General features: G+C 45.5%; 1 protein-coding gene across 7 annotated transcripts in view; it reads left to right on the plus strand.

Annotated features, from left to right (window-relative positions):
* Positions 1–24,790, plus strand: part of LOC121599732 (ecdysone receptor) — a 186,505-nt gene that overhangs the window by 26,671 nt on the left and 135,044 nt on the right. For 6 of the 7 annotated variants that reach the window (XM_041927772.1, XM_041927770.1, XM_041927773.1 and 3 more), the window contains exon 2: positions 9,278–10,459. The gene's annotated coding sequence lies outside the window, so the exon portion shown is untranslated. Of the gene's footprint in view, positions 1–9,044; positions 9,154–9,277; positions 10,460–24,790 lie in introns of all 7 variants that reach the window. The other variant, XM_041927771.1, reaches the window with a different exon arrangement.

Raw genomic sequence — 24,790 nt, forward strand, 5'->3', positions numbered from 1 at the left:
AACAGTTTCGAACACTGCGGAAGGCGGCATGCCCGGTTCGAAATGCGGTTCGGCGCGTTCGATGGACTGCTCCAAAAAGGGTGTAATATATGACCAGGCCGGTTGACTTGTGGCCTAACGCATCTCTGTTTTCGGGGGTGCAGAAAATGAAGAAGTGTACATGCCGCCGCCGCGGGCTTATTTGTGGGACAGTTTGAGGTTCAAGAAGCTTTTATATTTATTGTGAACAGTCGGCCAAGATTTATGTTAGCGATTATTGTGTGTTCTGTTCTCCACTTACAGGTAAATGCATGTTTGAAATTTGGCGCAATAGCGCCGTGATTTAAGGAGTGGTAAGTCGATTGAGTGACAAAGGAAGGTTTAGTTGCTGCCGTTTGCTCGCCAAACTTGCTCCTGAAACGAGCTATATTTGTGCAGCAATAAGTAATCTTGTAATCTCTTGCGGATTAACGAAGCTTCTTCCTTCTTGGATTTGAAATAATTGTCTATTTAGTTTAATGTCTGCAGGGGGAAGATAGGTCCATAACGGCTCTACCACCTCTACCCACATTGGCCAAATGCAAACAAATGACACCCGCATAGGGTCGACATTTATTTATCCATCAAGAAGCTTACTCATCAGGCAGGGGCGACCAACGCACCGAACCCAAAGAAATGAAGGCAAACAAACTCACTTAATGACTCGGCAATGATACTGCCATTAAATGGACTAGACCTAATTTCTTTCGGTGTTTTGGATGTCGGGCGATTCAAACGCAGGCAGTGTTGGTGCGTGGTGGTTGCATCAAAAAGAGGAAGAACAAAAAAACTTCGCAAAGGAAGAAGCATCCAAATTCGGCGTAAAAATAGCCACCCCAGTATCTCATTAGCAAAATGAGGCCAGCAGCAACAGCAGCAGCAGCAGCATGCGCGAGATGATGATTGATTTTTGTGTTGTTCTTGGTGTGCGTCTGCCGGTAGGATCTGTCGTGGTGGGTGCTGGCAAGCAGCAAAATCAATTTTTTCGTCTAGAGCTGCATCCTGCAGACGAGCGAGCGACCGTCGTCACGGCTGGTGACTGTTTTGTCTGCCGTTAGATTTTGTCCGACGTGCTTCAGCCGTTGCTCTAATGGCTGTGCAATACACTGCCTATGTGGAGGCGAGTGTGTGTGTGTGTGGGGGGTGAAGATGTAGCACTAATGCTGAGAATGAGGTCAGCAGGAATAGCATAGCACTTAGGTGGAGCGTACAGATGAAAGTTGCCTTCCAATTAAGACAGTAACTGTAGCTAGGTAAGCATGTCCTAAAGACTTCCAGTAAGTGGAAATTTCAGAAATGTCAAAACATTCTTGGACAATGTGTCTCAAGACGCGTATTTTATTTTCAAATCACGCACTGTCCACGTTCAAGTTCACTGCGTGACGCATCTGCCCCTCTTTCGCGATTTGCATGAAGCGAAAGCATGTCGGACAGCTTCAAATGGCGACTAATAACGGTCAGAATCTACGTGCTTCTGGCAGTGTTTGTTCAGACAATTTGTCATAAAGACTGCGTTTGTTGTTTGCGGTACTTCTCGCGCCGAGGTATTTATGGATGATGGGCGGCAGATATAGGCACCGGCCAAGCCGAGCGCTCGCTGGTGTAGTCGCACTCCAGCGACACTATTGGCTATAGTTGGTACCGTGCGAAGGGCATACTATGCCGGAGTTAAACACACAGAGTGCCCTTCCTTTCGTGAATGTGGACCTTTCATGCTTACACATCCGTTGGTTGAACCGGTTGTGTTCGCCGCGGCAAACAGACAGTCAAGTATTTGCAGTGATGTACCCCTTTCGTTAAGTGGTTGTCAGTTTTCAATGTCACCACTGTCCGCTGTATTCTCGGGTTCGGGTTGGTATGCGTCCGATCATCTATTTGAAAACGAATGATAAACTTCAACATCTTGCAAATAAACTATTTAGGACAGTAGTATGATAGGTCTTATAAAGTATCTGCATGTGGAGCTCAACAAAAGCGGCCATATTGGTGGCATATGCAACCATTGCTCTATCTTTAACAATTTCCTTCGTCACTATCACAACCCGCAAGTCGACGGCAAGTGCATCGGCATATATTGTCTGCCTAGTCACGTACCCCACTTATCACACCGTTCAGCTAATGGTTGAACCCCACTTCCTATCGTTCGCTCTGCCCCAGGCCCAATTGCCAGCTCATTACATAATAGAGGTAGTAGTGGTGGCGGTGGTACCCTTTCGTAAGTGTGCTGATAAAACCTTTTACCGATGTGCTGCTTTGTAGGGGGGTTCACAACTCATCGAAGGAATGCGTTCCGTGCACGGCGTCTCGATTGCGATCGTGCATCGGTTTCGGTTGAAAACTTGTGCGCGATAGGACACGCTTCAGCTGGTGCCCGTCATATGCCGAAGGTTGATGGTGTCTAGGCTGGGTAGAGATGTCACAAAACATCGCGCTCGCACACACGCTGAGCTCAATCGTCACGCGTCTGATAAAGTGAGGATTTATCGTTTGGGATTGGTTCATTCATGGGGCAGTAATTGTAGACAAAATAAGCCCACCGTCGTATCTGAAGGAAGCTTTTTTTCCTGCCGTAGTGATTAGATGTCCTGCTGAAGTAGTTTTAAACGGGTACTGACACGTACTTCCGAAGTTAGGACTGTGATTGAGACCTGCGGTTGGAGCCTGATTGTAGAACTTTCGCCAGGCCTCACAGTTCGACGTGAACGGCGGTGCTGAGTGGAGTATCGGTTGAGATTACTTTGTTTCTTAGCACCTTACCGGACCTTGGCTGGGTGGTGGATATTGTTACAGTGTAAGAAGGGGCATTGCATACGCTTACGTATTATGAGTATCTTGAAGTGTTTAACTAATGTAAAAGGTTGCTGAGTGTTTAAGTTAGCAATTGCAGTGCAGCCCAATCTCTCTTGAATGTTTGCTTTTTTCTTCTTCAAACTCCCCAATGTGAATGAACGTCTGTAGTGAAGATTGTATCGTCGTTGTGTGCATATACTTTAACCTTACACACCGATTGACTAACGCTTCACACTGACCTTTGTGTGGCAGGTGAGTTGCATTACGGCAACGGTTTTGCGCCGATTCTCGCCGTACATATATGTATGAGTGGTAGAGGTAGAGGGTGGGCAACCTTTACGAAGTTGTTAACCCTTCAAGTTGTCTGGCGTTGGGTAAAGGGCAAGGGGATCTCGCGAACATTCGCAGCACGATCAAGCACAGTTTTGCATGCTTCATTGTGGTGCGCGCGGTTTGCAAGAGCCCGGCCATTGCGACATGCACTTGGGCGTGCGCATTTGCCCCCGACGGTTTACATTCGACACCACCAACCGTGGCCTTGTCTCGCAACGGAACGGGGGTGTCGAATGTCTGCGGTGCATTTAATAGAAGAGCCCTCTGGGGGTTTTGTTGTTGTTGTTTGCAGCCGTCTTAAAGAATGTCTAACAAAGCGTTAGTGAGAAGGAAGGAGTCACGGGGAGAATGGACAGGGGCAGGGGCTCTTCACTTTCTTCACACAATCGCTCAATCGGGCTGCAAGTGTGAAAGAGATAACAGTGCGCACTTGTAACACAATTTTGCTGAACGTTGTTTACAGTTGAATAACTGCATCTTTGCGCTAAGACTGGGTAAAACTTCCCACCAGCCGCTTCCGTAGCGGTAATCGGTAGGTAGAATCGGTTACACAGAAGCTCTCACATCGGTAGAAGTAAAAAAAGTAGGCTTGAATTTTTGCCGATCGACTTGCCTACTACCGGGTATGAAATTTGGCTCGGAAAAGAATAACGGCGTAGGAAGGTGTGGAGCATTGGAGGGTAGCAAAAGATCGATAATTGCATGCTGCTGCTGGCCGGTGGAATTGCTGGGCAATTGGAACACGTGGGAGTTTTCAGATTAGAATGGTGCCGATTGAGGTATGTGTGCGTGTGTGTGTGGAACTCGGATATTAGGAATTACGCCTTGAGGTATGTAGAATGGTGTTTTGGACCTGTTTCATTGAAGCTGGTGGTTGAAGAGATGCATGAACAAGATATCTTACAACATGCATGAAGACTTCAGCGATTAAGCTTTACCGCTCGATTGTGGTTGATTGCCTCATTAAAAAGGTTCAAACTTTTCCGGAGTAGCTAGAAGTTGGAATCTTACATCAATTCCAAATTTTCGGTACCAATTCTGATGATCTACGGCTCTACTTTACTCCTCCTCCTGACGACCCGTCGCAATCGAACGAAGTAAATATGAAAAACCTCCAAACTCTGGTGCATTAAAAGCATTGTGTAACTTTCAACTACTGATTGGAAGCAATTACGGCACACCCAGGCAGGATGGAATGGTGCTCCGCTGCTATGAACCGTACCGAAAGACACCACCCCTCCCCGAGAGTAATTATCACATTTGCTGAGCGTATCATTATCACCTCGGAATTAGAACACAGCGGTCGAAGAGCGTTGGCGCTGTGTCGGTCGGTGGTGTGGCTTCTGGCTTCTCTTCTTCCACTCATTACATCAATCAAAGAGCACGAGTGCTGTGCACGAGTCGGAAGACGTTGGAGGGAATGTTCCGATTTATGGGGTAGCAAGAGATCCTTCTATGTTGGGTGGATTCGGTACGCTTAATCGTCGGGCTATTCTACTTTGGAAGCTTTTGGGGTACGGCGCAACGAGGTGTATCGTGTTGGAAAAACGTTCCAATTTTCGTTACTGTACCTGCGTGTGTTTGTGTGTGCCTTGGCAAAGTCGTAGGGGTCGGGAAAACTGGACCAATCGGTCAAACCGATGTACCGATATTATCTACCGTTGTGCAGTGTTGGCGGGAATCGATATGTTGGTGGTGTTGTTTTGGTGGTCGGCGTGTGACTGTATCGGATTTACGGTGGTTGTTACTTAATTGAAGCAAGTTACGCGTGTACTGTTGGAAAGTCGTGCGTGTGCGTTTGTTACCGTTTGCAAGGCAGTACAAGGCATTGATGGAGCTCAATCACTGAGATGATTAAAACGTCACTTGGTACAGTTTTGTGGCTCTAAAAAAAATGGGCAACAGAATTAAAGCGACCTTTTTTTAGTGGTGCTTCTCGCACTCTTGTCCGTACTGTGGTAAGGACAGGCAAAGAATTAGTGTTATTTTTTTAATTATGTCAATGACTCTCCATTCGTCACTCTCCGGTGCTTTTCGATGGAAGTTCTCGTCTTGCTATGAGTGATGCTATGAACGTGTTCCTTTTTTTGGTGGAATGATTCATTATTTCAAATTGGGTGCAAGCTTTTTTTGTTGCCGGTGCTTGTTGTCACACTATCTGAGCAAGTATTGAAACCCTTTGCCACCACCACCCTCAGCTAGAGGTCGGTAAGTGGAGCTGCTCCGCTGGCTGGGAATACAAAAAAAAAAAACCTACCACAAACGATCACATACCGGTGGGATGAACACGAAAAAAAAAGTTACGAAAGCACGCGTACAGCAAAAGCTTGAAACTATTCCATTTCATTCGGTTCTACTGCTCTAGCGTCTCACTTCCATCCCTCACAAGGGGGATGGTTAATGTGGCCGTGGATACGGAAACGAACTAACACAAAAAATAAGGGAAACAACATTAAAATCATTAAACGGATATTCGGTTTTGTATAGCTGCGAGCGGTTGAGCGTGTTTGAAATGACAAATGGGATAAGGCCCCGAAAATGGACCCAGCTCCCCTGGGGTTGAGAGCTGGGAGTATGCATAACGTCCACTAGGGACGTTAGAGGACCATGCAAGCGGAGAAACGGAAAGCGAGCAGCACTGTAGGCGAGATTTTATGATTAAAGAAGTCATTCAACTTGCTCCGGTTTGATGAAAGTTTAGCAAGGGTCCAGTGTGTTGGTGTTGTGTTCGTTTTTATTGGGTTAATTACGTCATAAAGGTGTGTAGAACGGCACACAAATAAAAACGACACAAGAAACATTTGTCTGGAGTTAAATGACGCCTTCCATAAGAAAATAGGAAAGGGATTGGAATAGACAATAGCTTGCAGCTGTGCAGGTAGCTCGTTCATTGAGTGAATATCTGCAGATTTGTAGAAAGGAAAAGGATATCTGCAGTTCTTCAGCTCAAGAATGTTCGCACTACAGAACCGTTCCGTTCTAGGAATCGAACAGCAGCTCCGTTACGTTGGCTGTTGGGAATTTCTGAATGAAGTCTTCTTAGGTTCTTCAGGAGTCATCAGGCGGTCTAGAAAATGCAATCAAGTGCCAAGCGCGCGAGAAAAAAGGAGCCTCCCTTGGAAATTATCACGACGAGAACATCTCAAATTCCACGAACTTCGGACCCCGATGGGGAAACCCGTTTTTGGGGCGCTCGATCATCAGCCATCCATTTCACTTTCTTGCAATTGCTTGCTGTTGGGTGTCTCGTGACGAAGTTTTTTTTTTGTTCATGTTTTTGGTTGTTGCCAAAAGTTCCAATCTTTTTTTTTTGCCGAACCCAACCCGTCGGTATGCGCTTTTGGGATGCTCAAGATGGAAAGGAATAGAAAGGCCCACAAAGGAATGGGCAAGAATGGTCAATTTGGCAAACGGCAACAGCACACAAACCCAGCCACGGTCAAGAAAAGGGATAAGAAAACGTTTCCCTTTGCAGAACTTTCCTTCCTCTCGCACCAAACGGAACGGGGAATCGAATTGAAAAAGGAAGAAAAGAAGAAGGTCCAATCGAGGGGCATCCCGAGGCACAATCCCGGGTGGCGAATTTTGTTGCGAATGCTTAGCGTATTTTCCGTTCGCTCTATGGATCGTGGGCTGCTCAGCAAAAAAACATAAACCTGCCAAGAAACTGTTTTGCTTGCTTCGTGGCCAGTGGCCAAAATTTGGAAGCCCGCGGTGCACGATCGGTAGAAGAAAACAACCGGGAACCGGTTTTTCTGCCGCCCTTGCGCGCGGTACCCCTTCTCGTTTTGGCGAAACATTCGAACCAAGCGACCCCCGAATCACAGCCCAAGGAGGGGGTGTTGGGCTGGCCAGAAAGGGTGTACGTTTGGGTAAGGGGAGAGAACCAACCGCGCTCTCGACCAGTTAGCCCCGTCACTCGATTTGCACGTGCGTAGCGTGCCTTGGTGCTATGATGGTGTTGGTGTGATGCTGTTGGTGCCTCTTGCGAGCATAAGCGTCTCGGATCGCGGAACGAGCTGGACAGGAACAACGTGCTTTTCGCTGTAGCTTCCAGCTCTTATCTGTGTTTCTTTGGTGGAGCTTGCAGCTTTTTTGTTGTTGTTGTTGTGGCCGTTCGTGAGTGTTGTTCTAACGTTCAATGCGATCGTGGGTTTTGGGGGTTTCGTTTGGAGAAAAATTGGCACCTTCTACGGAATGCATCTGCTGGCAGAGTTTTACGAGTTATTGGAAGAGAGTTTAGATGTTTTTTTGTTACTCGCCTGGTAGCTGCTATCTCTTGAATGTTTGTCATATTTGTTTGATGGAGGTATGTTGTTTTGGGCTTTTTTTGGGGGAAATTTGTTTTTTTTTTAAATCTCACACGCTGGATCGAATGGTTGAACTGGAAATAGATGTTTGAAGTTTTTTATTTTAAGATATGATTTATGAGACAACCATTTTATAGTTTCAGCGTTAGAGAGATAGATAGAGAATGAATCATTCCGACGAATTTAAAGAGAAAGGTAAAGGATATACCAATTAGTTTCCGGTACCGACAACAAAAAAAAGCTAATTATGCCCGCTTTGGAGATTCAAATTATTTGCACTCGCATGCATCGCTGGAATCGTACACACACACACACACACACACAGACATTATTCAATCCGTGAATTAGCTGGCCGCGTTTTTAATTGTCTTTGGTTGGTGTTCTTTTACACATTAAAAATGTATTTAAATGAGTGCCTCCAGCGGGGAAGCTAACGCAGCGTGCAGCACCCGGAGGGGAGCACGCGCGTCTATCACTTTTTGGTCCGTTTATTTCTGGTGTTTGCCAACTGGTGTTTGCCTTCCCAAAAACGCGACCGAGCGCACAACGTGAAGCTGACAGTGAATTAAAAATTTATATGTAAATGAACGTAAAATTTTAGCACCTTTTGTGTGCTGTGTGCGCGTCCGGCGAGCTCCAGCGTCCGCTTGGCGGAAAGCTTTGTAACATTGCCGGCAAAAGCGCGCGCGTGTGTGCGTGTGGAGGGAGGTAGCGATAGAGCATAAAACTTACTTCATCATGCAATCGAGTAATCTGCTTCACGTTCACGTTTAACGTTACGATGTCGTCGTGACGATGGCAGGGGAGAGGGAGCTAGCATATTTTACTTTTATTCCTGTGTCAAGCGAACGAATCGACTCAGGTTTGCTTACAAGGGCAAAAAGCTCACAAAAAGTGTTGGAATGAAATTATTTCGGTGCGAATGGCTCGCTCGGACTGAGCGGAGGATTTTAGTTAAGATAAAGCGGTTTTGGTCCAGAAGGTTCTTGCGCGCGACATCGAGGTGTGAGGTTGAATAGAATCGTGCAAGCACCGTCTAGCTCTTCGTACGGGGTTTGGCGTTAGAATATCGCGCCGGAACTGAAATCGAATCAAGCGACTCCTTTGCTCTCTGGAGGATTGGATTGTCTTGTGCTTTACATTTTTTCCTCGATTTTGCTGTCCTCGATTTTGATAAAACGATCGCCATGTAGTGCCACAGGAAAGCTGCAGAGAAAAGGCTGCTCCGGACGACCTTGAGAGCGAAAGTGTGTCGTGTTTGGGGTGGAGAAATTGAGCTGGAAGTTGGGTATCGGACGCCACGGATAAAGCGATGGTGTGGATGAGATGCTCTTGATTGAACATTTTAAGTTTCTGCAATCGAGTTGCTTCACTGTGGAGGAACAGTTCGATGTAATTCGATTATGTGTATGCTTTACCTTAAAGAATGAATTGAGATTGAAATCGGTGCAAGGTCCTTTTAGGGTGAATTGATTCGTTATTAGTTAGATATTGATTAGATTGATAAGGAAATTCCTAAGTAACGTTTTATTAAATTGGTTAAATGAGCAAAAACAACTAACAATATTTTTTTGTTTCTTTGTTTCTTTTCAGGCCATTTTTACGAGCGAGCACAATTCTGGAGTGTTGAGTTTAATGTGCCAACGGAAGACTTAAAGATGCTTCCTGTTAAAAGACTATGAACAAAGAGCATATTTGCTGTGTAAAATCCCTTCTTTTACGTTAGAATGGCTCAATTGCTGTTCGTGTTGGTTGAGCTAGGTTTAAGTAGCAGTACCCGGTAAATAATTCGTTGCATATTTCCTTATTTTCCATTTTTCCAACAGAGCAAATGCGATGCACCTCTTCCTTAGCACGCCAGAAAAGTGTCGTGGAAAAAGCAACACCACACCAAAAGTGTGCAAAATGTGAAAATTGAAAACAAGGTGGTGAAATCTGAGTGGCAGCAGTAGTGTTGACAAGCCAGATCGGGGAGAAGAAACGCCCGCAAAAGGAAAACGAAAAGAAAAGTGAAAAGTGTAGGAAAGTGAAACCAATATGCTGCTGCTCCCAAATATTTCAACGTCAACCAATCGTACCCAAAACACGAGCCTACTGGTGGTGTGGTGAAGTCAGCACTGGGGGGGGCCGAAATTTGTGGAGCGGTGTAAGAAAAAATAGGAGTAAGAAGAAGAAAGGAAATCATCTCAACCGCGAGAAAAGTCGTTAAGATTTGCTTGACACGACCAGCCACCAAATGGAGGAGAAATAGCAGCAGCAGGATCGTTTGCGATTGCAGTAGCTGTCGATCGCGCCAGGTTCAAAGTGAGTGAGAGGTGCTCCGTTTGATGGGTGAAATGTGTGTGTGAGTGGTTCAAATGTGTAATCCCCCAAAACAACAAATACAGAAAGGAAAGAGAGAGAGAGAGAAAAAAGCAGTTTGGTTACGGCAGACGCGCATCTAACCTTGGCCAGCCCAGCCACCAGCGCCAGAGTGCTTTTGGGGCGAGTGTGTGAGTGAGTCAGTTAAGTGTGTAAATAAAGGTCCGGGTTTCGATGATCGCGACTCGAAAGTAGTGAAATCGGAAGAAAGAAAGTAAAGTGACGCAGCGACTGCAGCGACGTTTTCAGTTTGTGTCCCCCATGGTTTGTGTGTGCGTGTGTGTATGTACATGTGTGTCTGTTGTGAAATATATTTCTTTAAAGTGTGGAAATAAATGTTTCCTTAGTGTTAGAGATACATGCTAATGGTAGCAGTGGATGTGTACTACGTGTAAGAAAGCAGTAAAATACGGAAACGAGTGATTACAGTGCTAAAACATACGAAAGCAAATCGAGCTAGAGTGTGCAACATAGAGTAAGAAAACAGATAACCATCGTGTTGTGTTCGCTTGGTAGCTGCAGTAGCAGTAGCAGCAGCAGTAAACCACCCCAACTCAAAAAGCAATTCTTCAAGACTCTGTTTTAGCTGAATAGTATTTCCCATATTTCTTCGTGAGTACATCGGTCACCAGAACACACCACTGCAGGTAGGACATCGTTCTAGCGCTTTCTTGATGAACTTGGGCGTTCACTTCCACTTCTTTTAAATGAACATTAGAAATGCATGCTGCTCCATTTGCACCGGGGGAGGGGAGAGCAAAAGAAGCCTTGAACCAAACAACCATCGCGGTCGCGGCTTATTAACCGCCGAATATAGATGACCGAAATTTCACACATGACGTGTGTGCGACTCCATCTTCTCCCCTCCTGGCAATCGAAAACGCACCACTCACACAAACACACGACAGCACACAGGTGTGCCGGGGTTGTTGTTTTTTGTTGGTGTGTGAGATTGTTTTTGCTTCTGCTATCGAAAACCTTCAAACTCTCGCGACGCCTCGTGAAGTTGGCAACAGATGAGAGAACATTTCGGTCAAATTTGTGAAGCAGATTTATGACCCTCACCGTCGTCGCCATCGCTGCCGCGCGGGTAGTGCGTCCGAGGGAAATAAAAGCGAAACGTCTTCCGGTTGTGTGGTTGTTGTTGTTGTTGTTGCTGCTGGTCGTTATGTTTGTCTCTGTGTTTGTGGTGGTGGGTTTGTTTGCCCCCTTTCTCTATCATTCGTGCGTTGTTTGGTTTGTTTTCTGGTTCTTTTGATTTGTTGCCTTCTTTGAGTGTTCTCCTCCTCGTTTCCTTTTATCTTTGCCAATGGTTTTCCCCGGTAGAGCATTAACTTTTCCTTTTTTTGCGCAGAGATATTTTGTTTCTATAGTGTGCAATTAAAATGCAACGGAAAGAGAATGGGGCGGAAACATTTTCCAACCGAGCAATTTTCTTCGCCCGGTTAGTGGCATGTTTTGGCAAACTTTTAGAAATGAAAATTTTGAGATGGCGAGGAGCCGGGTGCTGCCAGAGCACATCATAATTAATGGTTGGAGTTTTTCACAATGATTGGTAAATGTTTATATCGCAACGAGTCTGTTGGAGACGTAATTAGGAAGGTGACGGGTTGATACTTAGGAAAATTAGTTTGCGAATCGTTTCTAGCGGCTTGTGTTTAGTTTGTAATGAATGATGAAGCTTCTTAATTACGCCCCAAAAAGATGGGTTGAATTCTACATTGAAGCAAGTATCTTGGTGGATCACGAGAGAGCAGGAAATGTTTCTTCCTATATCCCAAAAAACATGGCTAAGCTGTCTGACGCACCCGAAAAGTAAATGACAGAGGAGACACATTTTTCAACCAACGCACATGCAGATGCGTCGTCACCGTGTACGCGCAGCTCTTGCGCAGCGTGTGCGTTTAGTAGGTCAGCAGAAAACGTGCGCTCGATTTCGTTTTTGGGTTCATGGGTGTTTGGGATTGTTTTTTCTTTTTTCGCGCAAGCGAACGTTTCATTCTAACGAGAGGCATGCTCTCAATTTTATTTGTGTATTGTAAAGTAATTTTAACATAATAAGTTAGGTTTTTTGAGAATCATGACTAACTCTCAAAGAACTTGGATTAAATTGGCTGATTCTACGAACAAAAAAAAACTTGCTTTATAATAACAACCTACGCCTCATCATTGACATGTGCAGCGGCATCTGCATCTCGTTGCGTTAGCGGACCGGTTGCGTTCGGCTAAAATTAGCTCTTCGCATCCCTTTTCTTGCGCGATGCGATGCGTTCCGCTTTGAAATTGTGTTAGAGATGTTCAAAAGGCAACGCTGTCTTCACTCGCTAATATCACGCTCGCTTCATACGGCTGTGTGTGTGTGCGCGTATCTGTTTCTTGCATATGCAGTTGGGCGTTTTATATCGGATCGCAACTGTGCGCATCATCTGCGCACATGCAGCGGTGTTTGTGTGCTGAACGGTGTGTAATTTTGCTAGACTTTCCGCTAGAAAACACTTGTGTCTTGTGCCTCTGTTTGTGCAGTGGGAGGGAAGATGGTTCTCTTGGGTGGGGGTTTGCGTGTGTGACATAACGAGAGGATGTGTGTGTGTGTGTGTAGGTTGAGAAAATGAAACCAGTACGACCGGGTGTGTGCAGCAGCGTTCTAAAGGGCAAGTGTTTGTTGCACCGTTTTGAAGGTGGCTTGCGTCGGCGCCATCAGCAGAACATGGGGATTAAGTAGATTGGCCTGTTGGTGGTTGTTTTGGGGCCTAGAATTAGGTAAATCTTGGTAAGAAGAGCTCAAACGGAAGTGATTCAATAATGCACACAAAAAGGTTGATTTAGGACACCGTCAGTGAAGTAGTTTACAATTTTTATATATTTTTTTGTTATCTAATCAACTGTATTGTTATTGGTCTTTGAAAACCACAAAAGTAAGATCATTGTCTAGACAAGCGGGTTCTAGACCCGGGTCCAATAGTCTCCCGAGCAAAGATCAGAATGCTTTACCAAACCTCCAACGTATTGCTCCCACCCCAGGCTTTGGCAGTGTACGTAGTGTGTTTACTTAGCTCGTTTGAGCGATAGAGTTCATTAGCATATGCGCAACCGCATTCTCGATAGCGCAAACCAAAGTCACAGACGCGCTGTAAGCGAACTCTTACCCCCTTTTTTCCACACGCATATCTAAGCCCAGTCTCAGACGTCAGACAATCGTGGTTCCCTTCTGTCGGTCGCTTATGCATGGAATGGAAGGAGGGAAGAAAAAGCAATGTAACGCAAGAGCGGTTGGGGGTGTTTTTTGCTCCACACAACCACATGGAGCCGCATGCACATGCTGACAAGCGACTGTTCAAGGTTAAACTGCGTAGCTATCTATCATTTCTGCGCGCTTACTTCTCCAACTCTGTTGGTTTGGGGTTGTTGGAAAGCGGGAGTGAGCGAGAGAGATATCAGGCTGGGAAGTAGTCAACTTCACTTAGAACTTTTGCTAGAAGAATCGTCACAGATCGCACACTAGAATGGCTCCCCGGTGCATACACACTGGACGTTGGCACGTTTCACCGAGAGAGCAGAAAAACGTGGAAGGAAAAGTGTTGATTCATTGTTATAACGCGATACACAACCACCATGTACCCGGGTACCTTTGTGTCCGGTCGGTTTCTTTCCCCTCCGTCTCAGTCTCTGTCTGCCTCTAGTTCACATTCCAAAAGGCAATAGAATAGAACCCGAGCCTCCTATCGAATACCCATCTTGGACCATTGTGATGTTGGATGCCGCCATGTTTAGTGACTGCCGCCGGTTGTACTGCATCAAAGGCCGGTTTCCGCAAAGGTGGAAATGCGTGATCATTAAAGCTGAACGATGATGTAAGAGTGTGACGAATCTGGCGGACGCTTAAGGGAGCTGATTGTTCTAGTCTGAGGTGGAATAGTTCAGTAGCTTTGGCAGAAGAGTCGATAGGTAGAGAGGAATGAATGAAAAACAATGCAGATCAGGCTGAAGGAAGTCGCGAACGGAAGTAACAAAAAAGATAGCTTTGTTTAAGGGAGATGAGAGTGAATGGGAACTGTACTACTTGTTCGGTTTCGGAGGTATCGGTTTAATGAGACTTGGCTGAAGATGAGGACTGTGTTAGATGTTTTGTCTGGAAGAGTATTGATAGAATTTCTGGAGGTTATTAACTCTCTCAGAAGATCCACTTCCGGTCAGATGTAAGTCATCAGAGGCTTCTAGTTCTTGTGAAGATATCAAAACCTCAAACAATTTGAAGACCTTATCATGTATCTTGAACGATACATTGACCTTCTTAACGCCACCTCATTAAAATAGGTCCTCTGGAGTTAAAGACAACAAGTTGCATCATCCCATTTGTTCGCCACCGTTTTGAATTCTGCTCACGACCTTGCCTTAAAGCTGGCGACAGTAATCCGATCACCTGGAATCTGGTAAATTGCTTTTCTCTGTATCTCCACCTCCACCAAAACCGTGACGTGTCTCTCACACTATTGCCCAGCGATCGTCGTCTATTTTTTTCTAGTGGTTGCTTGATCATCAAATACACCACACGTCAATTGGCCATTATTTTCTGCAAACAAAGGCTATCAAACGTACAGAGATGCCGAGCAAACACAATTCGGCGCAGCAGCGGCGATCAAAAACGATGGCAAAGCCAACGAGAGGCACCGACCCGGTGTCCAAAAACCACGCCTCGCATACTTCTCGTCTGACGTTTGACAGATCTTCTGTGAGTTCCTAGAAAACAGTGAACAAACTTCAGAATTGCGAGCGCTACTGGCGGAGGGATTGGTAGAGGGAGGATTGGAGGGTCATAGATCTGGGAAGGTGTAAACGTGGTTTGCAATCAAATCCATCCAGCTTTGCAATCGGAATAGTTCGCCCGCCCGGTGTGTCACGTGTGGTACTCGGAAACTTCTATGCCAAATCGACCGGTCATGCCTTTCCGAGCTTGGATGGCAGATTGACGACGACTCACGAGGGCGTTCAGAGGCGCCGATATAATGCTGTCCAGGCTGTTTGCTGGTATGTTTGTTGCCGTCTAAACGTGTTTTTTTTTGTTGGGTTGGCTGTTGTTATAGGGTCGTAATGTTTTGCACTCAAAATGGTGCAGGGAAGGGGTTAAGAGTACGGCACCACGCCACTCGCGGACAGATTCACGAACAGAATCGTGCTAATGAATCGTGTAGGTCAATGACCTGCAAGGATTTTGAAGGTGGGAATAGACGGCAAAGCTGGGGGTGCGATTAGTTCGTCACTTTTAATAATTGCCTTATCCCCCACCCCGGGGATAACCTTCCTGATTTACCCGGCTCGGAGCGTGCTGGGGGAATCGAACAACATAACCTTACAATTGGGGCCCGGCAGCGCGGGTGGCAAGCTTTAATGGGCTATCAAGATGCGAAAATCGACTGCGGCAGGAGGTGAGCACTGCCGCGGCACAGCTTTGGTTAGGATGGGAGTGTTCGGGACACACGCATACACACCTACACTCACGGGAGCATTCGTCGCCATGTTGCCCAACAACGTGCTGACTCATGGAGACTGTGCGAGTCTAAAAAGCTCACTATCTTATGAAAAGTTAGACGTGGGGGTACGGGCAGAGAAACAATACGCCAATGAAAGTATGGTTCTAGCCGCACTAGGCGAGAGTTATTGGATGTTTTCTGCTAGAATTCGCTTTCTTCATCCTTTGGTGTGGGTTAGGCTTCTTATTGCTCTGGCCCAACCTGTCAATCAAATTATTTATCGTTAATCAACCCGATTGACGTGAACTGCCAAAAAAAAAAATCTCGGCAGGAGAGATTGCTCACGGTCTGGCACGATTTGTGTAGGTTGTGAAATTTGTTGGTTGCTGTTGCTAGACGTTTGTTTTGTTCTGGTTCCCAAAAACGGTAACACGATAACAATTGGTACTTTGAATGTCAATTGGAGGAAGGTATAAGTAGACATAATACCGTAATTTAGGTAATTTGGTGCCTAAATTGTGATGCAGTTTTTCTTACTTGTTTGCCCAAGGAACACCAGCTAGGAAGTAGCGTCCACTAGGACATCCATATTGTGTCCGTCTTCGCTGCTATACCGTGTCGTGGTATAGTTTACAGTGGACATTGATTAATTTGCTGCAAACTTGCCAACGATTAGATTGTGTGTAGCTGTTTAGGTCCTGCGCCAGGTAGTTCTGGCGTGGAAAGTGTTTCGATCGCGTGTGGCAGTTAGCTTACACACATCACAGTCCCTTGCGAGGGCTCCATTGCGTTTAGGGAATGTAGGACATTGGGTAAGCTTGCAGTGTAACAGCAGCAGGCTGAGTTATGGAGTTTTTCAGTGTGGCTGATAAAGCAACAGCACTCGCTCATTGATAAATGGTTCATTAATTCAGGACTTTAGTGGGCTTTTTTTACTTCACTTAATTTTTTGGTTGGAAACTTAACAAGTTCCAAGCTTTATCATAATTGAATAGTGTAATGAATTTATTTTCAAAAACCTACATAAGTGTAGGTAAAACCTGTTTCACTGTACGAGGTATATGACTGTAAAGTCTTGCAGAGTCGTTCGTTTATTGCAATGTGTGTATGGTGTTTGTACGCGGCTTTAAAGATAATGGCCTCACCTTACAAACAGAGTCACCCTTAGGGTAGTGGTCGTGGGGGTTTTTCCTGTTTTCCCATTTGTTTGTTTTTCACCCCAAACTTCTTTCCCTCTCTCCTAGTGTCCCTTGACGTTGGTTGGAGACCGTAAAGTGTGTGCAAAAGTCACAAAGGAGATTATCAATCATTTGCACACGCCATTAACTTTAAGCAAACAGACCGATCCGAGGCCAGAGAGCGCGTGCGAGAGCGCCCTCACATGCAGAGCTCCGTGCTCGTCCGTTGATCGGTGTCACGCCTTTTTGGACAACTGACAAACGCGTGCATACCTTTTTATGCCACCGGCCGGCCAGCCGGAGGAAGCAGTGTCGAACTAGTCGCGTCTAGAGTGTATGCGATCGACGGGGTGACGAGATTGAGCTACGTTAGCACCTAGCAGTGCTTGAGTTATTATCGAAATGCTAACGGCCTGGCACCGGAAGCCGAGAGCAGTTAGATAGTGCTTTGAGAAGGTGATTAATGTCGTCCATATTAAAGCACGCGGGTCTGTTTGTGTGTGCGGTTAGGTTTGAAGTTATAGTTCGGATTTTAGCCGCTGCGAACCGGAAAAGGAAACGCGCATTAGAATGGAATAGGTAATAGAGGAGGCCTTTTTTGCAAGGGCCATCAGAGAATAGTTGTTGATATTGCTGGCGATTTAGTTTTCGAGATGAATATGTATTATTCGGACATTGGCATTTACGCAGCTCATATATCGCATCCGAGTGAATAATGAAGCTGAATTTATAGTCTGTCTCGGTAGGGTGGCTTTAGCACGAAATTATTAAAATGCAACATTCCAACAATGAATCATGTCCTGAATATCTCTCTGTATTGAAGATTCTTGAACGTAAAGCACCGAGACACAGTTCCAGAAAACGGACACCTCTGGCAAATGATCACCTGACATCGAGCTCTGTCCCATTTAGCAACAAAGTAGCGCTGATCGTTGGCTGTTTTCAGGATCATGTCGATGCGCAGGCTCTCCGAACAGGCTCTCGGTACTTTCGGATGCAGTGTTGATAGGCACGGTATGTGTAATTGTCGTTGGCGTATCGTTCAATTATCCTTCTTTGGACAGCCGGTCCGTATTTAATTAAACGTTGAAATATCACGTCATTCCCCATTCTTGGAGCGCTCGCAACATTGTAGCGATGGAGTTTTCCCCTCTTGAGATCGAACCATTCTCCGCGAAAGATTCTTCCGTCCCCGCTTGGATCGGGAAGGATCGTATTGAATGCATTTCCATGCATACCTTTCCATGCAGGACCTGGAGGACGGAGAAAAATCGTTTTTGCAATCTTCTTCATAGTAGTCCAGCTCGAGCTCCTCTCCATAGGCTGGCATGTGTGTACGCAACACAAAACCCTAAACCAGTTTTCATCAGTTTCAGCTCTTAGCAAGGAACGTCTAAAAAAGAACATCTTCTCTCGGGCTAAGCAATAGGCTAGAAGCTTGTCCACAGAGGGCCAGTTCCAGCCATGTCGTCCCACTCCCAGCGATCGACGTCCCGCGTGTTGGTGCCCTCTATCATTCTTTAATTTTTCTGCTCAACGAGTTGGGTAGTGTTTGCGTTACTGCTTCAGGGTAATATGAATGTATGCGTGCTTTTTTTTAGTTTTAACTCCATCGTTATGTTTTCCTTTGGCCAATTCCATCGGCCACACCGACCCGATGGACCGGTTTTCTTGCGATGGAGGTGACGCAGAGCGAAACCGGTTCCTCCCGGTCCATTCGGGGCGCGGGAAGTGCGTGCGTCTGCCGTATCTGTTGACCTACACTGTGACATTCACCGTGAATGCGTGCACGGACGGAATCGTGTCGATGAGGAGATGGTAGTTTTTTTCTTGTTTCACTGACACCAATGTTGAAAAAATACTACCCTACCAAGCAATTGATACGATGCACTCTGCAGAAAAACGGGAGAGAGTGCAATGAAGAAGCTAATTTTGTTCGACAACTTGGACTTGAAAGATGCGTGGTAAGAGTAACGCTTTACACGATGTTTTCCGCAATAATCGTTTGTCCGAACGAGCAAGTGCTTCAAACGATCTAAGACACACGCGAAATTGCACTGAGGAGGTCTCGTATCCGATCCGATCAGATGTTTCGATCTGATAAAACGATGTCGGATCTTCTTCTTCGAAATGCCTGGTACTTTGAACGTTAGTTTACACTCGCATCGAACTTCGTACGTTCTCTGTCCTCGGAGATGTGATTGGAATTGATCATCGAATATTATTAAACAACTGTTTCCCCAGACCACCCTGATGGACGCGAGAGGGCTCGATAGTGATCTAAAAAGGACTTCCTTCCATCATATCGCCATTGGAATTGGTTGGATGAGAAATTATGTCCGCTGTGTTTCACTTGTACCCGTTGTGGTGCGGTTCGTTTGCGGATGTTGACTTGAAGCAAGACTAAAGAGAGGAGTAGAAAAAATAAATAAACAAATGTGTGTTGGTTGGCTGGCTAATCGTTTGCTGTAAGCTCATCGATTGTGGTGTGTGCTGTGCATGCCTAATCGAAGGTATGATCGGGGGAAACATTCATTAATGCAATGAGTGTGCTTTGAATATAAGTGTGTGGTACTACCACGTACAATCGACTAGAAGACATCAACGTTTCAGAATAGCATTTTATTCGCTTGGAGGATTCATTGAATGCCGATCAAGTATAAAAGACAAGCAAAAATGTTTCATTTTGAGTTATATTTGAGAATTGAACTCTAGTCTGTTGAGTTGCGTGTTCGTCTGCATTACCATTTGAGCACCGTACTTGTCTGTGCTGGCGAAGATTACAATCGAACAAAAAGCAGCTACCATTCTGATGCCTGAGATGTGCTTAGCGATGTTCCAGGTAATGCTTTAGCATATTCCTGCACACTTCCTCGGTTTTGGCTGTTTAATATGCACACAACTTCCCTGGCAGTGCTAGCATAACACTGAGCGTCGAACTACTTTTTGGGCGTTGTTGTCCGCTCGTAACATCTTAGGCGCCATCGATCTCAGATCTTTGATGGAAATGTATTCTAATTTCCCAACCGGCTCAAGGCCAGCCAAACCAAACGGACAAGCAACATTGTCTCTCATGTTCGCCTGGGAGCTTCCCAAATGCAGCCTTGAGCGTGATCGCGGGACAACTGTATGCGTAATTCGACGGCCGCTAAAGGCGCGCGCGCAGTGGCTTATTCAATTTCAATGCAAAATTTAAGCAAAGCTATTAAACCTTTTGTTGCGATTGCGTGTTGCGCGGGTGAGGGCAAACAAAAAAAAAAAAACGGCCGTTTGTCATTAATTTCATTGCAACTGCGACAAATCCTATCCGCGTATCGTGCTGCTTGCTGAACGCCATTAAACACGTCGGGCAAAAGTCTGAATGAAAAATGATCTACTGAGGTTTTCGGTTTGGCGAAACCGTGTCGGCTTGTTGCAGCCACCATTTCAGGGTCGACCATGTTATGTGGACCGACAGGTGGCAGAGGGAGAACACGCGCTCTCCCGGGCTGGGATGTCTCCGTGTCGGGTTGAGAAAAGCTCGAGCTCGAGGTGACGGCAACAATCACCTTGACAGAAAAAAGTATGATACCAGCTCGAAAACCCGTTCCCGCCACGGTGCTCCATCGGGAGGTGAAACTGGTCGTTCGAGTTTTGCGAGGAGTCCTTTTTCGTTTGGTTCGAAGTGACGGACCGGGCTGGGTGGGCGGACCAACGGCCGGCAGGCCGGATAGGCAGCTTACGAGTATGACAGATGATTTTTCCAAACCTCACCCAGGACCATGGTTTCGCCGCGGGTGCGATAAGCCCGCACGGCGGCTATATTTTTCGCGGCAATCCGGTGCGCACGAATGTCATCGATCGACTCGGCTGATCAATCAAATCATTATACAATTAGCGTTTCTCGCTTTCCGGCAATCGACGCAAAGCCAGCTGACGCGACCAGACTATGCGCCAGACCGTCAGTTACTCTGGCTGCTCCTCCTCACCCCGTCGGTGGGAGAATGAGAAGGCAGAAATAATATTAATGTTAAGATTTAATTAGCAATATCTGAGCATGTCGATCGATAAGTGGGACGCGTTCAAAGGGGCGAACAGAGAGCTGGGAAGTGCAAATGCACTTCGAAGGCAATCTTTTCCCCGCCGACGTGGTCAACCATGCTGTGTCGTCTTGCCCGGCGGACGACTTCGCTTCCCCCTTTCCCCCTGTGTCTGTGCTAATGGAAAAGCTCGATAGCAGAAGGATTATATTTCAACTCGAATGGTACAGCCAATGGAGGCATCGTTCAAGTGTGTTTGCTGCTGCTCTTGCTGCCATGGTGCATTTGTCAGTGGAGTGCGAAAAAGGGGAAGACGTTGATTCGTATCTTGATCATCAGTTGTTAGAATGAGGGGGGGCTTGCGTACACGATGCCGAAGGGGTTATGTGTGACGCAAGTGTAGCTTAACATTGTTGCTAGCGTCTTTACATGATGGCGGTTAGTAGGGTTGGGGTTAGCTTTGAAGTTAACCACAGCGTACGCTTGAGAAGTGCCTGTAATACTATAGTATAATTGAAAGATGGTTGGTGTTGTGGTACATATGTTTGTTGGGTAGTTTTAAGTTTTAAGGCTTCGCTTAAGCATCTTTGAAACTTTTTGTATTCAACTTTTGTTCAAAATTACGGAAGGAGATGAAACTTTGCTTCCTCTACCTTATGCATAATGGATGAAGCATCGACCTCTCCAGCAGTTTCTACGGCAGAGCGAGTTAGAAGCTTGTGCCCGACACATTTCTTCAACTAATCATTACGAAAGTTTATACTTGGTTTTGTGATTCTAATGCATGTATGTGTGTATGTGTGGCTCCTGGAACGGATTGTTTGTGTGTGTGTTGATTGAGCACTCACGTTACAGTGACCTAGTGCAAACAGTGGAGTGTGTTTGTGGAAAAGAAGTGGAAGGAAACGGAATTAATTTATGATTAAATTAGATAATTTATGATCACACCAACAGCTAATAAATAATGGATTATTTTTAATAATCGGTTCTGTTTCTTTATTCTTTTATTTCAGGTATGCAGCAGACGATCTTTGTTGGCTTTAGTTGTAAACGTTTGGAGAATGAAATTAAAAACGCAGACAATATTCTCGTCATCACGTAAGCATTCTTCACAAAAAGCTGTTAGGGTATTCAGGAAATGTGTGCAATCTCGGTGTGTACGCTATGGGGTACGTTTATCAGCAAACACTTTCAGCCACTACACGTGTACACGCTCTCCCAGCTGGGGTTTGTTGAACCAGGTGCGCGAGACAATTCGTTTGCTGATTGGAAAAAATCAAATTTTCGTCGCGGCAAAACAAGAACTGTACAACATTCGGATGTCATGCTGATGTTGTTTTCTACTGCAACAGTAAGACGAAGAAAGCTGCTTTGATCTCTTATTTAAGGCTCTTTGTTTGAGACTATTCTACGCCATCGATAGCTGAATTGCAGTAATTAAAAAAAATGAAAAGAACTTTATTCTTTTTATACGATTTCTTAGAAAAGACACCCGCAACGACGCAAAAAGGTTTGAATTATTGTCGGCATTTGTACCAGGTCGCTTGACCACACGCCATGTGCTGAGCAAGCGAGTTATACTATATCATCTTTATTTCTGTCCTAACGACTCTGTCCTCGTGTAAGTGATTTTGCAAAAGTCGTTTTTCGGGTGAAATCGCTAATTATTTTGCTTTCAAATGGTTGTGATGATTGAGCTCAAGCCGCTCGTGACTGATATTGCTGGGAAGGTCAATAGACGATTTTTAATATTTGTTTTTTACTTGTTGTCGCGTGCAGTCAACAAGATTCGTGGTAAAGAAGCAGAGGAAATGTAACTTCATACCTGAGGAATTATTCATTCTATCTGTCTCTGTTTCCTAATAATGTCCATCACTACCCTACGACCTTTCGGTTTTCATTTAGACAAGGACTGCCGCCGGTGATCGTTTTTCCCATAGGAAGTTAATGTAAAATAATTCCATGTTCCATTCGATAATGTTTAACGCATTTTTCCGTGGTCTCTCGTAAAGTCGGTAGTCATCGTCATGGTTTATGCAGCAGGACGAGCCATCAGCTTGCCGCTGCTGGGGAAGGCTCTCGAAATGGCGTCAGACTTCTGCCGAAACTCACACCCTCTTTGCCGGCCCCAAAATGCGACTGTATGCGGCTCGGTGTGATTGCATGCGCGCCGCCACCCTGCCGGGAAGCGGGAAGTGACCGGGTTGTTCCGATGTGGCAGTGGCAGAAGTGCGCTAACGCTTGCTAACTTATGTGCATTTTAGCACAAAACAGTACACAACCCGCAGCTCAAGGCCAGCGGGAGAGGTGTTTGACGAGCAGTGCCGTGTTGGCTTTGGCTTTTTTAGTTGTTATTGTTGGTTCACGGATGTTCAAGGTCTCCTTCTCTTTCGCTCTTTCTCTCTCTCTCTCTCTCTCTCTCTCTCTCTCTCTCTCTCTCTCTCTCTCTCTCTCTTTCTCTCGCTCTCTCTATCTCTCTCTTACTAAGTGATTTCGAATCTGTAAGCAAGATATCCTGTGGGATGTATGTGTGTGATTGTGGATCAAGTAACATGCAGATGAGTGTAGCTCTTTTTCTGCATTTTGGAGAATTATTAACGATTGGATTGGTAGTCTTTTTTATACTTCGCTTGCTTTTTGGGAAGATGCACAGCTTTTTGGCGAATTGTGGAAGCATGTCTAGACACTGGTCAGGGATGAGCTTGGCTTTAAAATATTGTTCTGGAGCCGTGCCAAGCCAAGTTGGACGTTTTATGGCAAAAGTTTTGGCTGCCTAACATGCAACTAGGAAGTAGTAAAGCTTTCCTCCAACCATGATCGATGGAGTGGAGTGGAAAATATTTTCCCATCGTTTTATGGTTTGAAGAACCGATTTAAAACAATAGAAAATTAAACTGAACAATCATCACCATTAGCGAGTTGAGGAGTATTTGTAGCTGAGTCACCACAAAGGTTATTTCTGTTAAATTCCAGCGAAAGGTCAGGTTCAGGACACAAGTCCTATCAATATCATGTCAAGTTTGCAGGTGAGAGAAAATGATTTTAATAACGTTTTATTCCTGGATAGGCGTTTTTATTTGGAGTAAATCATCCTATCTCTGGGCCGTCATTCTTCAAGCAGCAAGAGTTTGCTTGCTTCCTTTCTATATTGGAGAAATCTGACAGCTTGTTACGCCTAAGCTTTGCACTACTGCTATCACTTCAGGAACGCCATGCGATGGGGTTAGAATATTAGAAATGGATATTGGTTTTTGTCCCTGACCTACCTCACTACAGCGAGCATCGGCACGTCTCATTGTCTGCTAATCGATTTGAAGCCTTATTTACAATTGAATTGCATGTTTATGTTTGTGGTGTCAGTTGAAAAGGGGAATTCTAAAGCGGTGAAATGAAATGGAAAAGCTCGAATAAAGGACGTGAAATGAGTTAAATTCTGAACTGAAGTGAAATAAAATATTTAGTCTGGTAACGGAATTGAGCAAAATCATTTCTACGGTGGAATCAAGAGGGCACTCAACATTATAGACCGGATTAAACAAAAACACACAACCAACCATTTCAACATTGGTCCCCAGCATGGGACGATACACCGCCCAGAACAATTTCCATCCCGGGCAACGGTCCAATCCTTTTTCTAGGGCGACGTGCCTGTTGTCTAGCGTGCATTTTATTAGCTTCCTTTTCGTGCGCCTCTTGAGGCGTGATGTCAGCCGTCTTGTCGCAGAGGCCGAACATTGTTCGTCCTGTCCAACTCTCCCCCTGTTGACCGTCCGGCGGGGGGGTTGCACTCGCCTTCGATTAATTGACCTCGTTCGGTCACAGACGGTCTCGGGGACTGATTGGATTGCATCGGTTGGGGCCTCTGTATTGACATTTTTATGCGTTTGTTGCCGGCATGGCTTCTAAGAGGAGGAAAGAACAACATTTGAACGTAAAAACAAAACATTTCAAATTGCTCCAAGCATTGGTTGGACTCGATGCTCTACGCAGTGTATAACGCTTTGTATAACAGTGCTTAGTAGACAACGAATAACTCACCGTGAATGGGCGTGATTGAGAGAGTTCTTGCTGAAAAGGAAAGGTAAAACAGGTCTGTTTAGCAGCTCAGAAGTATCCCTCAGGCCCGGTGGCGTGATTAGAAGCTATTTTTCTAGACTTTCTTTTCATCACATCCTTTCACCGAAGTATCCATTCAATGAGAGAGGGGGTTGGGTTGAGAAGAGTGTCTATTCACACAGCGAAATGTTGACGCGTGTTGTTGATGTCACTGTGGTGGCGCTAGTGTCGCTCCTGACTTCTGGCTACATTGATGA

The sequence above is a fragment of the Anopheles merus genome, chromosome 3L (assembly GCF_017562075.2).
Source record: "Anopheles merus strain MAF chromosome 3L, AmerM5.1, whole genome shotgun sequence".
NCBI lineage: Eukaryota > Metazoa > Arthropoda > Insecta > Diptera > Culicidae > Anopheles > Anopheles merus.